Raw genomic sequence first — 15,330 nt, forward strand, 5'->3', positions numbered from 1 at the left:
TGCGGACTGGGGGGTCCTGGGTTTGATTACGGTCAGGGGCATGTACATTGGTTGCGGGCACATCCCCAGTAGGGGGTGTGTAGGAGGCAGCTGGTCGATGTTTCTCTCTCATCGATGTTTCTAGCTCTCTATCCCTCTCCCTTCCTCTCTGTAAAAAATCAATAAAATATATTTTAAAAAAAATTTAGTGACCTCAAACAATCTAAATCCTGAGAATGAAAAAAATATTTGCAAATAATACATTAATATCTAAAATATATACATAATTCATACAACTCAATAGAAAAAAACAAATACAATTACAAAATGGTCAGAGAATCTGAATAGACATTTTTCCAAAAAAAGGTATAACAGATGGCCAATAGGTACATGAAAAGATGCTCAACATGACTAATCATCAGAGAAATGCAAATCAAAACCACAACCAGATATCACCCCACACATTTCACAATGGCTATTAACAAAAAGATAAGAAATAACAAGTGTTGATGAGGATGTGGAGAAAAGGGAAACCTTGTGTACAGTTGGTGGGAATATAAATTGGTGCACCCACTATGGAAAATAAGCATGGAAATGCCGCACTAAAATAGAATTACCATCTGATCCAGCAATTCCACTTCTGGTTATTTATCTGAAGAAATGACTATTTCAAAAAGATACCTGCATCCCCATGTTTACTACAGCATTATTTGTAGCAGCCAAAACATGAAAGCATCCCAAATGTATATCGATAGATGAATGAATAAAGAAAATGTGATATAGCTATCTATATATACCTCAAATGGAATATTACCCAGCTATAAAAAGAAGAAAACTCTGCCATTTGCCACAACATGAATATACTTTAAGGGCAGCATGCTAAGAGAAATCAGTCAAACAGAAGAAAAATTATGTATTACCTCACAGGCAGAATCCAAAAAAACCCCCACAAACTCACATATTCAGAGAACAAATTGACGGGTGGCAGAGATGGGGGGATGTAAAGGAGTAAATGGCGAAAGTGGTCAAAAGGTACAAGTTGCAGTTATCTATATATATAAAAGGCTAAGTGACCATTGCATCCGAAACAACTGAATGGACGACTGAACAGGCTGTGTGGGGCAACCAGGCCAGCAGGGGGGTTAGTGAGGGGTGACCAAATGACCGAGCAGCAGGCTGCGTGGGGCGACAAGGCCTGCAAGGGGGGGGGGGGGGGGGGAGGGGCAGTTGAGGGCGAACAGGCTGGCGGGGGGGGCAGGCTGGCGGGGGGGGGGGCAGTGAGGGACAACCAGGAAGGCAGAGGGGGGCAGTGAGGGGCAACCAGGTTGGCGGGGGGGGGGGCAGTTGAGGGCAACCAGGCCAGCGGAGGGGCATTAAGGGGCGACCAGGCCAGCGGAGTGGGGGCAGTTGGGGGTGACCAGGCCAGCAGGGGGGCAGTTAGGTGTGATCAGGCAGGCAGGCAGGTGAGCAGTTAGGAGCCAGTGGTCCCGGATTGTGAGAGAGATGTCCGACTGCCGGTTTTGGCCTGATCCCTGGGATCAGACATCCCCTGAGGGGTCCCGGATTGGAGAGGGTGCAGGCTGGGCTGAGGGGACGCCCCTGTGCACAAATTTCATGCACGGGCCTCTAGTAAGATAAGTAAGTCTGAGGATGTAATGTATAGGGTGGTGATTACAGTTAACAACACTGTATTATTGTATATTTGACAGTTGATAATAGACCTTAAACGTTCGCACCACAATAAAAAATAAAATTTTTATAACTATGTGTTACAAAACTTAACTTACTGTGGTAATCATTTCACAATATATACATATATCAAATTATTATTTTGTACACCTAAAACTAATATAATGTCTATGTCAATTATATCTCAATTAAAAAACAATCCACAAAGAGCAATATGTCTTGAGCACAACTTCCATTATAACCATCTCTATATTATAAGCAACTGCTACTACACTGTCCTTCCCAGACTCTTCTCATTCACCTCTCTCACTGCTGGAAGCCACATAACTGGTCCTAGACCATCTGCTCTTTCTCCACTCTAAACCTAATGATCTCAGCAAGATTCATGATTTTAAAATTATTAATATTTCCTAATAACTCCACCTGCATCTCCCTTCACCTCCATAGTACTTTATTCAATTGTATGTTGATCATATACACTTAGGTACCTCAACTCTAACTGCCCAATATACAACTTGCCTTCCTACCTTCTCCAATGAAACAGTTCCTCTCCAATCATTACACCTGAGATAATAGTAATACTATGTAAGCAGTGTCTTCTTCACAACCTCTCTCCTTCTCTCCACATTCCATGCATTACATACACCAAGTCCTCTCACTTTCACTTCAAAATATATCCTGATGTGTCCATTTCCCTCCATTTCTTCTGTCATCACTCTAGTTCAAAATGCCAAGACTTGACTTGGATTGTCAGAATAGACTCCTCCTAACTGGTAATCTAACCCTTTCCAACACAGATAATAGTGTTCCCAAATTTTAAAATCATTAATGGAAGCTTATTCTAAGATTTTAGAAGTTTTTATCTTTAGAAAACAAAAAGTTTATAGTTCATTTCTTGATGGTATGTCCACTTTTATATTTCAAAATTATTTTGAACAGTATTTTAGATATTTAAAGAGGGGTAATTCTGGGTATAAAAGACAAGAAGTAAAGAAAGAGGAGGTTAGAAGCTAAAAATTCAGAATAAGAAAAATTAGAAACAACAAATAAATGGAAATTTTAAGAGGTGGGATTGTTGGTTAATATCAAATCACAATAATGCTAAATTCATAGAATTAACTGTCTCAGTGTTTTAAAAACTTCTTTGGTGGCCCTGGCTGATTTGGCTCAGTGGATAGAATGTCACCCTGCAGACTGAAGGGTCCTGGGATCTATTCTAGCCGGGGGCACACGCCTGGGTTGCAGGCTTGATCCCCAGTAGGGGACATGCAGGAGGCAGCCAATCAATGATTCTCATCATTGATGTTTCTCTCTCTCCCTCTCCCATCCTTTCTGAAATCAATAAACATATTTAAATAAAAATAAAAACTTCTGTGGCAGACCTCTGCTCAAAATTAACTTTTGTAATGCTATTTGGAATTTTTAATGGCAGGGGAATAATATGTTCAGTCATCACCAATCTTTAAATTTCATGTCTCTTCTAGAAAAAATGAAATGATTCAAAGCCTCTTTATCATCTAAAAGTAAGTTTTGCAACCCATTATCTGCCTCTTCTGAAATTCTGCACAGCAAAAAGCTTAAAATTTCTGGATTATAGGAGAAAAATTAAACCACACAAAACCAAATGTTAAAAGTTGTAAATAACTTGGTGGATCAAGGACATAATTGAGTAGTCTTAGATTATAAAAAGGAGAAACATATCATTTGGCAAAAGTAAATGAGAAAAGATATCATGAATAAAGAAGACTGAACTTGAAAATAATTCAATTTTGAATTTGCACCAAAAATCCATTTTCAAAGTGTAACTGAAGGCCATGCTATTATAATGTCTTCTGGGAAGACTGCGTGGAGAGGAGGAAAGGAAGAATAGCTGCAAACAAGCAAGAAGTAAAGCAGAGCAGCAAGAGAACCACACACATAGGGAGGGAAGAACAGTGAGTTTCTTTGCTAATCATGAAACTCCAGGGTAACTTGGCTTTAAGAATTACATAATTCTATTTTGTTCCTAAAGTCAGAAATGGCATAATAAGGCAAAACTAACTTATTCCTTAATTTGTAATAAAAGCATCTTTAATAATTTATTAAATTGTAATAAACTATCATCAAAATAAGACATTGAGATTTAAGATGCGATAAAAATAACTCCAGGCCGAAACCGGTTTGGCTCAGTGGATAGAGCGTCACCCTGCAGACTCAAGGGTCCCAGGTTCGATTCCGGTCAAGGGCATGTACCTTGGTTGCGGGCACATCCCCAGTAGGAGGTGTGCAAGAGGCAGCTGATCGATGTTTCTCTCTCATCGATGTTTCTAACTCTCTATCCCTCTCCCTTCCTCTCTGTACAAAATCAATAAAATATATTTTTTAAAAAAAATAACTCCAGTATTTGTGATGATGGAAGAATTTTTAAATACAATAAACTACAATATAAAATATGAGTAATGAAAACTATTCCATGGTAAATTTTATATGAGTCTAAATGCTGGGAAAATAGTAATCTATAATAATAAAAATGTAATATGCAAATCGACCGAATGGCTGAACAGCAGAATGACTGTCCAGATGACCTTCAGGACGAAGCCGGGGCTGCAAGGGCCAAGGCAGCTGGGGCTGCGAGGGCCTACTCTTGCACAAATTTCGTGCATCGGGCCTCTAGTATAAACATAAAAACCATAAGTAAATATAAAATTATAGCATTAGTTTATGTAGAATTTATATACCAAAACAGTTCATTCTAACTTAATGGTGAAGTAAGGGCCAAATAAATGAAAAATTAAAGAAAAACTGAACTAACAGGTAAAAGAAAATCGATATGAAAATGTTTAAAGTGAGCTTCTCAGACTTCGTGATTGACTACTACATTTTACGTATCAGTCTAAATTTGAAATCACAGCTTTCAAGTCTCTTTAATGTTTTCTAATAGAATTCTAGTGAAATCTATCAGTTATAAAAACGGGATTCTGATGAAACCAATTTCTCTTGTAAACTTATGGCCTTAAAAATAAGGTAAAAGAAAAAAGGCATGGAAAAGGTTTTATTTATTCATTTTAGCTTCTGTGCTCTGATTTATGAATTAAATCAAATTAACAAATTGTTATTGAGCTATAGCTAGGAGCCAAGTAACTATACATTTAGCCTTAGCATCTCTTTGCTCCTGGCTGGTGTATGAAATTGATTCAGCACAGGTATTTCTCAGATAAGGCACCTGAGTTCTGAGTTGCCACCCCAGACTTCAAAGAGAAAACTGGTGAAAATTCATACAGAGAAGATGCAACTTCAAAGTCAGGGAAATTTAAACATCTGAGTATAACCTCTGGTTGGGAGCATTAGAAAATGATTTCAGTGTAATAGGGAAAGCATAATCAGTCATTCAACATTTCATTAAGGCTGCTGCATGCCAGGCACTCTAGTATGCGCTGATATACACCCGTAAGAAGAGAGACGAGACCTTGTATTCTTAGAGCTTCATATATCCTACTAGAAGCCCAATGCATGAAGATCCGTGCAAGAATGGGCCTTCCTTCCCCTGGCTGTCAGCACTGCCTTCTCTCGGGCCGGAGCCTCCTTTTCACCTTTGCTCTGGCCCAGAGCTGCCTTTCCACCTTCCCACGCTGCCCAGAGGCTCAGAGCGGCTGGGGTGGTGCAGAACACCTGCATCGTCGCCATGTCCGCCCCTGACCGCTTGGCACGTGTGTATGCAAATTAACCCTCCATCTTTGTTGGGTTAATTTGCATGCTCACTCCTGATTGGCTGGTGGGCATCGTGAAGGTATGGTCAATTTATATCTTTCTCTTTTATTAGTGTAGATTCCAGAAAAACACATCATGAGGAAAAGAACCATAGGGACTTAAAGGACAATTTTCAGACCTACAGGACCATCCATATTAATTGTGAGCTTTTAAAAATACCAGTGCCTTGGTTTAACTAAATTCTCCACAGGAGATTGATTCTAATGCAGTTGCAGTTGAGAATCACTGCATATTTGTACAAGTCTAATTTTTAGTGATACTAAAAATACGGTTGGCCTATGGTTTTCATTTCACAAAGTTTTAAAGCTTATCTTCCTCAATCTAAATGAATAAACTATAATGAAACATAACGTTTTCTCTCAAGCTCAGGGCTAAATTGAATTCTTAGTATAATAAGGGAGTGGTGAGCATCATGAAGGTCAGGCTACAAAGGAACTGAGATCATTGTAATAAGTAGAACTCAAGGTTGAAATATTTAAGTGCTGTTGCACTATACAGAAGACAGAGGATTTGTTCTCTGCGGGGACAAATAGACTTCTAAATATGAATCACAAAAAGCACATAATCCAATAGAAAAAAATTTTAAATATAGAGAGGAAATTAAGGAAAAGGCAAAAACATTTGAAAAAATGTTCAATTTCATTCATCAATAAAAATGAAAATCAAACTGAAAAAATATATTTCACATGAATCTAAGTGGGGGGAAAAATAGAAATGGAAAAAATTGGATATAAAAGTCACTGACTTTTGGGTAAATATTGGGTAAATATAAATTGTATAGTTTTGGTGAGAAAATTGGAATTATTTAGAAAAATTAATACTTTGCATCCCATATTATTTGATAATCTGGACTTAGTTACCTATTCTCTGAAAAGAAAATCTCTCTTAGATCTAAATGTAAGGACATCTAATTCATCACTGTTTATAAATGCAAAAATAAGAAAATAGCTAAAAATTTCAATAAAGCAATATGAAAATAAACAATGCTTTATCCATATCTTTTGAATATATAATGCAATTGAGAGGAAAAGGATACTTTTTTACAAAATACCATAAATAAATACAAAGATACATAAACTGGCTTTATGAAAATCAATTTTTTCTAAATGTTTAAATATGTTTTTCATCTTTTTAAAAGTTCTTCTTAAACATAAAAAGGGAAATCAGCTCTAACCTCCGTTTTATTGAAAAGAAAACATAAACTATATCTTTCTTTTTTTTTAAATTACATTTTATTCAGGTGGCATTGGCCAACATGCACATATAGGTTTCATATGTGAATTTCTAAGTTACAAAATTTTAGAGGAATTCTTCTGTAACTGTCAGAAACAGAAAATCATAGGATGGAAATCACTTAAGAATATAATGTTTATGGTTCACAATTTTATTTCTAGTCTTTGGGTACACTAAAGAAACAAAAAAACCTACTCATTAGTTAATCAGTTAATGATGTGACATTTATCATAAAACATCAAAATCTTTCCCACATATCATCTGAAAGATGAAGTGAAGGCTGATGAGAAGACCCTGCCATATTAATTAGTGATGATGCCTTTTAAGAAGCCCTATAGTAAATTATTTCCTTCTATGTGAGTCTTTGACTAAAGAAAGAACACAAGAAAAAAATGAAAATCAACTATAACAACTCCCTTATCATTCAAGAAAAACTGCCATGCATGCTGGCAACTTCAATATTGTATTCTATTTCATATTTTCTGGGGCATAAAAGAAACTGAAAATAAATATTTTAGACTCGATGAAAGAAAAATGTAAACATTCTGGTGTAGAGTATGAAAACCATCATGAGACTCACTTTTTGGCAAACTAATAAAAATAAATTACTTAAGCAATAAGCTGATTTAATTCCAAATTAAGCCCTTGGCAATGATAATAGAGTTATAATAATAAAGACGATAAAAATCAGTATCTGAAAGTTTTAAGAACAACTGAGAGAAAAGGCTATCCAGACATAACAAAAATCCAGTATCTTTCATTTTGTAGCCATCATTATCACTGAAGTCATAGGCTTTCCTCATGTCAATAATGTAGGCTTCCTCTTTGCTGTCCTCCTTTCCCAAAACAGTTCTCATTAGAGACTCACTCTAACACATGAATATAAAAGTATACTTTACTGAATTTGTGACAAGAAGTAATGCATGGCTAAAGGATAATTAGTAATTGTTCTTAGCACATATTCATATAATTAATCAAAGTTTTGCCATAATAAAGTTGTCAGGATACTTCTGTTTCCCTTCAATGGAAAAATAGGTTTCCTTATTAATAATTACCCTCTATATAAGATTAGAAACTCTTTTTCCACATCAACTAACAGATAAAATAAAATACTTTTAATGTTTGGTATATCAAACTACATAAAGAGGTTCAATGGACGGACATCTCCAGTCTTTGTGAGGAAAGAATTTCAAGATGTAGGGCATAGGAAGCATGGTATAATACTGAGAAATTTATTCAGCACTTTCGATTATGAAGAATCATTTATTCAGCCGAAACCGGTTTGGCTCAGTGGATGGAGCGTCGGCCTGCGGACTCCAGGGTCCCGGGTTCGATTCCGTTCAGGGGCATGTACCTTGGTTGCGGGCACATCCCCAGTGGGGGGGGGGGGGGGTGCAAGAGGCAGCTGATCGATGTTTCTCTCTCATCGATGTTTCTAACTCTCTATCCCTCTCTCTTCCTCTCTGTAAAAAATCAATAAAATGTATTAAAAATAAAAAGAAAAAGAAAAAGAATCATTTATTCAAGATGACTCTGTAATACACCATAATACTTTATGATGAGTTCTAAGCTCTATCAGAAAGCATTTGTACATGCCCAGATAAACAAATAACAGCTTAACAAATCAGTTATAGATTTCATTTCACTGATGAAAATTTAGATTTTTTAAAATCAGATTATCATTTACCAACAAGGCTTCCTCAAGGGAGATTATGGTTACTTCAAAATCCAGAGAGTGTCAAAGCATATTCATGTATCTGACATTATAAATGACACGTGTTACTTATCCAAAGTTTAAAATCAAATATATTTGTATTGATTTGGTACTAAAAGGTCATTGGAAACAATAATGTATTTTTTTCTTATTTCAGTTACAATCATAACTATTAACCTACTTAAAATTCCTCATAATCTTCATTAATACATGATACGTAGCTAATGTTGGTAAAAAATGAATATTTAGAATATTAAACAAATGTAAATTAAAGAGAAGAAACTTAAGATGACTATGCATTCTTCTTTTACTTAATCATACTTGAGGTTCTTCTGAATTTTACTTAAACATTTGTTTTATTTACTTTGTCAATGGTGTTATCTAGTGTCTGCATCTTGATATTTTTATATATTTTATTGATTTTTTACAGAGAGGAAGAGAGAGGGATAGAGAGTTAGAAACATCGATGAGAGAGAAACATCAATCAGCTGCCTCCTGCACACTCACCTACTGGGGATGTGCCCGCAACCAAGGTACATGCCCTTGACCGGAATCGAACCCGGGACCCCTCAGTCCACAGGCCGACGCTCTATCCACTGAGCCAAACCGGTTTCGGCTGCATCTTGATTTTTAATACTATTTTCTAATAAAAGGAACTAGGGTTCTTTGAAGAAATGAACTGATTTTAGGACTAGGGCAGGAAATACACAAGATGAACGAGAAAGTGAGAAACTGCTCAACACACACACACACACAGTGTCAAAGGGACACAGGATTATATTTAAAGAGCTCCCAATGGCAAAAGCTGGGACAAAATGAGCAATAAAATAAGTAAAGCGGTATTAAATTATAGCCCAGTGTATAAAATAAATACCCATAAGTCCATACCAAGAAATGATTCAAAAAATAAATACATGAGGGTGAAGAGACAAATGTCCCTCACAGACTTTCAAATAATTGACATCCATACTCCACCCTCAAAGAAGGAAAGCATAATTCCCCACTCTATAAATATGGGCCATGCCTTCTGACTTCCTTCCAAAGAACACAGTGTGGAAGGACGGAAGTGGGAGGGATTAACTCTATGGTGGAGAAACATGAAAAACACTATCTCAGGCCAGATGGCAAGGTCCACGTTAACAGTGATAAGTCAGGTTGATATTGCGTACCTTTGGTATTATCATTATATCTGTCTTCTTCCTCTCAAAACGCATGAAAATATAATCATGAGAAAAACATCTGGCAAACTCCAATGGAGAACATTTCACAAAATAGCTAACTAGAAATGCTTAGAAGTGTGAAGGTTATAAAAACAAAGTCTGAGGAACTGTCACAGGAGGAGGAGCCTAGGAGTCATGACTAAGAAGGGGAATGTGCTATTCCAGATGGCACCTTGGGACAGAAAAGGAACATTAGGTAACAATGACGGAAATCTGAATGAACCTTTAGTTAATAATAATGTGTCCACATTGGTTAATTAATTATATATACTATAACAATGTAAAATGACAATAATAGGGGAAACTGGGTGTGAAGTATATAGGAACTCTGTTTCATCTTCTCAATTTTTCTGTAAACCTAAAACTGTTCTAGAAAATAAAACCATTTAAGGAATGCTTTGTTAGCAGAATAAAAACGTTAGAAAGCAAGTAAAATTAAGTAGATGGGCTTCGAAAGATCAATATCTGAAAGCTTCGAGCCAAAAAATACAGTCAATCCTCTGTATGCGTGGTTTTATATAGCCTCAGATTCAGCCAACCACGTATCAAAAATTTCAGGAAAAAAAATCCCAAAAGTTCCAAAAAGGCAAAACTTGAATTTACCATGTGCCAGGCACTAAGCTGAATCCATGCAAATGAAGTGAGAGGTAGCATACCCTGTGTAGCCTAGAGGCAAATATAGGTTATGTCCATTTTATATAAGTGACGAGCACGCGTGGATTTTTGTATTCACTAGAGTCCGAGAACCAATCCCCCTTGTATACAGAGGGATTACTGTATTAACACCAATGTTAAGTGCATATTAACATTTTAACTGCTGTCTAAATTAATTCAAAAAAGATGGAACATAGAATGAAGTAAAATTCAGGTTAAGTGACCACAGTTGCATATATGTATTGTATGAGAGATGACATAGTGATTTCAAATCCTGTTTGGTTTTTGTCTGACACTCTATAGCATTTGTCATATACCTACTATAACACCCCCCAAAGAGTAAAGTATGGAGGAAAGGATGCTTCTAAACCCATTATTACGGTGCTTTTGTTGACATAGTGACCCACTCTTCCTCATTGAACTAATTCCTTGCGTACCCATGGCAAGCTCCTTCTAGAGCTAACACATAGAAACTGAAGTACCCAACGTGTTCAATTGCTGGAACCGCAAGGGGTGTGCCACAGACCCTACCCCATTACACTAAAAGCAAGCCCCTGAATGCCAGCTTCCACAGTAATCTTGTTTAGCTTAAAATAAGAGGTTTAACACTTGCCACCAGGCAGTGCACTATGGTCAAATCAGGGTAGCCATGAAACAATCCACCCTTTATGAAGAAAGTATGTGAAGAAAATATCCTCTGTGATCTAAGAAACAAAAGAAGGCACCTCTCTTTGATTATCAAAACCCTTTCGGTTTTTATTAAACTCCTTTCTCTTCTCCCTGAGAATACAAATAGTAGGAAGAGAAATCAAAATAAGAGAGCTACAAATGAATTGAATTTGGAAGAGGAACTCTTTTCTATCCATCTCTCCTTAAGTGGGCAAGAGCATTACAAATGTAGTCCCCATGCCAATGGATTAAACTGCAACATTCTTTTAACTCTGTGTGGCTTTAGTGCAACAAACCAGCCATTATCCAGTCTCATTAATGAGTTAAGCATGTGAGGCCAGCATTTTGAAAACATAAAGAGACAAACTATAATGAGACTTCCCTCAGTGGGGAGGCCAAGATACAGCCGTCTTCTCTCAAAGATATCATAATGGACAGCTATTTAATGAGTGTGGGAGTTTTCCTATGAAGATACAAAAGATACCAATAAAATATTTTATATACACAAATAAAACTTAATACACATACCTTATAGGTAGGTGATCATTATAAGCACCAGTTCAATGCTTAGTGTTCTTAAGTGGAAATATGCTCCCACTTTATAATTTCATTTGTCTTCTGATGAATACAAAGAGCAATTCAGTGTAAAAATAGACAAATGGTTATTTACTTTTTCTTATAAATAAAAATGCAGCCCTTTAACTATACATTTCTCAGGTGGAGTTTGTATTTATTCTCAAAAATGCCACATTGACTTCTAAAACAACACTAGCTTTGTTTGTTTGTTTTTTGTTTTGTTTGTTTTTATTGGGAAACTGAGGCAGAGTAATTGGAGTTTTTGAAAGACAATTTTCACTTCCAGAAACATGCATCAATTTTATAATTCTTCTTTCAATACCTGGTAATTACAACTATTCAGAAATTCCCAGACAATACTGTGGCACACACTTAGGCGTTATAATTAGCAGTCGATCAGAGCAGAACCAAACAGAATTGGAATCCCTGCAAGATCAGCTGAGCAGAACATTCTGGGTTTACTGAGCAAGCAGAATGGTCATCACCTATCCCCCCTCCCCGTGCCTAAACGACCATGCCAAATTGTCAAGTGCATCAGAGTAGTAAAGAGAGTTATGGTTAGTAGAATCTATTACAGAAAAAAAAACCCTCTACTTCCAAACCTTTGTTGGGTAGAATATTTTCTTTGCTCCCTTTAATATATATAGAAGCGATATAAGGAGCAGCAAAGAGGTGATATCAGCAGTAACCTAAAACTAGTTATCTGAAAATACACAACATTTAGTTTTCATGAAAAGAAGAGTGATCTTTTTAGACCAATGCAACCTTTGAAAGTGAATTTCTTTTTGAAAAGTAAAACAGTAAACCTAGATGGCAATATCTGGTTTAAATAAATTGAATACCTTTCCTAAGAGTACAAATTAATATTAGCATCTACAAATAAGCATTTCTTAAATGTATATCTTTATTAGCTGACCCTCAAATTATTTTACAAAAAAATAAACGAGTTGCATATTTCATATTATACAGACATAGAAATGCTTGATATAGCTGCCAAGTGGCCATAAGCCAGATATTTGGGAACAAACTAAAATACTAAAAAGTTTTGCAGTTCAGGTTCTTTTCTGATAGTCCCTCCAAAAGCATCTTCCTGCCAGAAGTAACTTGGCAAAAATGCGATTTTTGAAGCCTATTGGTGGTGGCTACCAATCTAAACAGAGGAAATCTTTGTGTAAACGTAATCTGTCTCATGTCTTTCATTCTCTTTTAATGTGAGATTTAAAATTAAATTTTAATCATATACTAACTTTTCAAGATTACATATGGGAATTGAGGTGTTCAGAAAGTTCACAGGCAACTTCACAAGAAGGTTTTAAAACTGGAAGAAACTGGAAACTGTGAAACCCACATAATCATTGCAGTATTTGTCTTCTACTTGAATAAGACTTCAATACACCCCCGAAGTTTGATCTTACTTCAAATTAGTTAAAAAAGAATTCTGCATTTACTAAATACCTTTTTAAGGGCCATTAAAACTCTCCTCATTAATCTTCTAAGAATGTCTACCTTTTGTAGCTATCATTAAATATTTCAAGTAATTTCAGACAGGGTTAAAATCTGGGTTTTTTTTCCCCCGAAGATGTATATCTTTGATTTTTAGCAGCATTTAAAATAACCTAGAATTAAATACGATTTACTGCAAAGCCCTCTCATGAGTCTTCAAAACATATTTGGATAATTTTTTTAGTTCAATGCAGCACCAATTAGTACTAATCATTGCCATGCCCTAATTATTTAAATTAAATAAATTGAACTTACACGTGCAAACATTTTGCAATTCACCCCACATCCACTTCTCTTTTCAAGTTAACTCACAAGATTAGACAACTTGTTTTAATAGATTATTATCATTGGATTAGGTCCAAAAAGCATTCCTCTAAAGGGAATTCTGTCTGCTTTAACAGTTGTGGTTTAGTGGACGCTCTCTGACTCAAGTGTCAATCATTTTTTTTGACAGGCTCCTGGCCCTTAGAAGCCTGCTGTGAGACCAGCAAGACGTGTTTTCCAGGTGCATGACTGGCACTCTGTAAGTGTGAACTAAGCAAAGGGGAAGTGGGAGGGATTGGTTAAAATACATGACTAGCAGGCTCTGTCTCCGTGCTCCCTACTGAACATGCCCTTGGTCAAAGGCACTGGTCTTCCCTGTCCCCTCACGCTGTGGCCGTGTTCGGCACCTTCTATTCAGCAATGAACACCAGCCCTATTATAACTGCAGAAAACTCATACAACCCAGGCCATGGGCAGTCAAACATTAATAAAACAAAAAAATGAAAAATCTTAACACCATGCTATAAATTTTGATTACCAGAAAATAATAAAAATTACAGAATGTGTTGGAATCTTTATTTAACTTCTGTAATTCAAACAGTCCTTTTTAAGTAATATCAGGAAATTCCATTCATGACTATGTTTCCGTAAATACTCCTAAATTAAACACACAAGAATTTTTAGGCTGAGGATCATATTTCTTAATAAATCCAAGTCTGTTCTGTTCTGCAACATATCTCAAATCAACCCACGTATCTTGTTCCTTCAACAATCTAAACAAATGCAGGTCATCTAAATGATATGCTAAAGCAAGTACAAATTAAGCTCCATTAAACTTTCCATGAGAGACCAGATATTATGAGCAAAGTGAGAATTGTATATAATTGCCTAATGAATTCGAACACCTGTTAAGTCATTTTATACCTCCCAGATGTGGTCCTGGCATCCAGTGAAGAGAGCAGTGCCTAGAAAACAACATTCTCCTCTGTCATTATATTTCACTATGGAATATGGGGGAAATCATTTATTGGTAGTAGTAACACTAATTATGAATGTTCATTAAATATTTTACAAAATGTCTTTACATATATTATTCTCAAGTAATTCTTTCTAAGATGTTACAATGTTTGTAAACTTGGTAAATTAGTATTTTCCAAAAGGGCAGGTAGAAATCAGAGAGGAAAAGTAGTATTGCCCAGACTCCCAAAGCTAATGGATAGAAAGACGGGAATTCAAAGCCATATCCTTTATAAATCCAGGGTGCTTTGCTCCTACCCCACCCTAAACCACACAGTACCCACTTCACAACCACTATCTCCAGTACGTCACCATCCAGATTCCTTGACTGCTCTGACCCTCTCCAATCTCAAGGTGACACCGGACTTAAAATACCACTAACTTCTACAGGAAAAGCTCATAAAGCCACAAGTGGGTAAATGTTAGAGAAATCTAGAGATCAGAATTTTATATTTGTACAATCTCAGAACTTTAGAGGGCATCTCCTTAATATGTATTTTGCAGTGAAAAAACTGATGTCCATAGAGCTTAATTAAATGTGCTCCCCAAGGACAGTAAGCTATTCAGTCATGATTAGCACTAGAAATTTTATCTTCCTTTGTGTTTATGACACGGTACTTTATGCTTTTGTTTATATTTTTAATCACTACTCTTCATCAAGAATTTATATATATAAAAAGCCAGTGACCAGAATGCCGGAACGACTGGAACGACTGGTCCCTATGACACCCACGGTGGCCAGCAAACCAGCCCCATCGGGGTCAGCCAGCTGGCCAACATCCCAGGGGCCCCCCCCCCACCCCAGCTGGCCCACCCATGATCAGCATCGGCCAAGCCCCCCTCAGCTCTTTCCCCTGGCCGGCCCTGACCCTGATCACCCCCTCTACCCCAATAGGGGGCAGAGCTGGCCGGCCAACCTCCTGCAGCCACTCCCCCAGCCCAGCCCCACCCCATATCGGCGCCCCTACTCCAATCACAGGCAAGGTGGGCTGGCCAACCGCCTGCAGCCTCTCCCTCCAGCCATCCCCATCCCCAATGAGCTCCCATCACCCCAATAAGCCCACA

The 15,330-nt window shown here is 37.0% G+C and overlaps 1 protein-coding gene across 2 annotated transcripts in view; it reads right to left on the reverse strand.

Moving 5' to 3' along the window:
• The window catches only part of TMTC2 (transmembrane O-mannosyltransferase targeting cadherins 2), a 415,782-nt gene that overhangs the window by 217,502 nt on the left and 182,950 nt on the right, over positions 1 to 15,330 (reverse strand). The window lies entirely within an intron of this gene.

Source organism: Eptesicus fuscus, chromosome 7 (genome assembly GCF_027574615.1).
Source record: "Eptesicus fuscus isolate TK198812 chromosome 7, DD_ASM_mEF_20220401, whole genome shotgun sequence".
NCBI classification, from domain to species: Eukaryota; Metazoa; Chordata; class Mammalia; order Chiroptera; family Vespertilionidae; genus Eptesicus; species Eptesicus fuscus.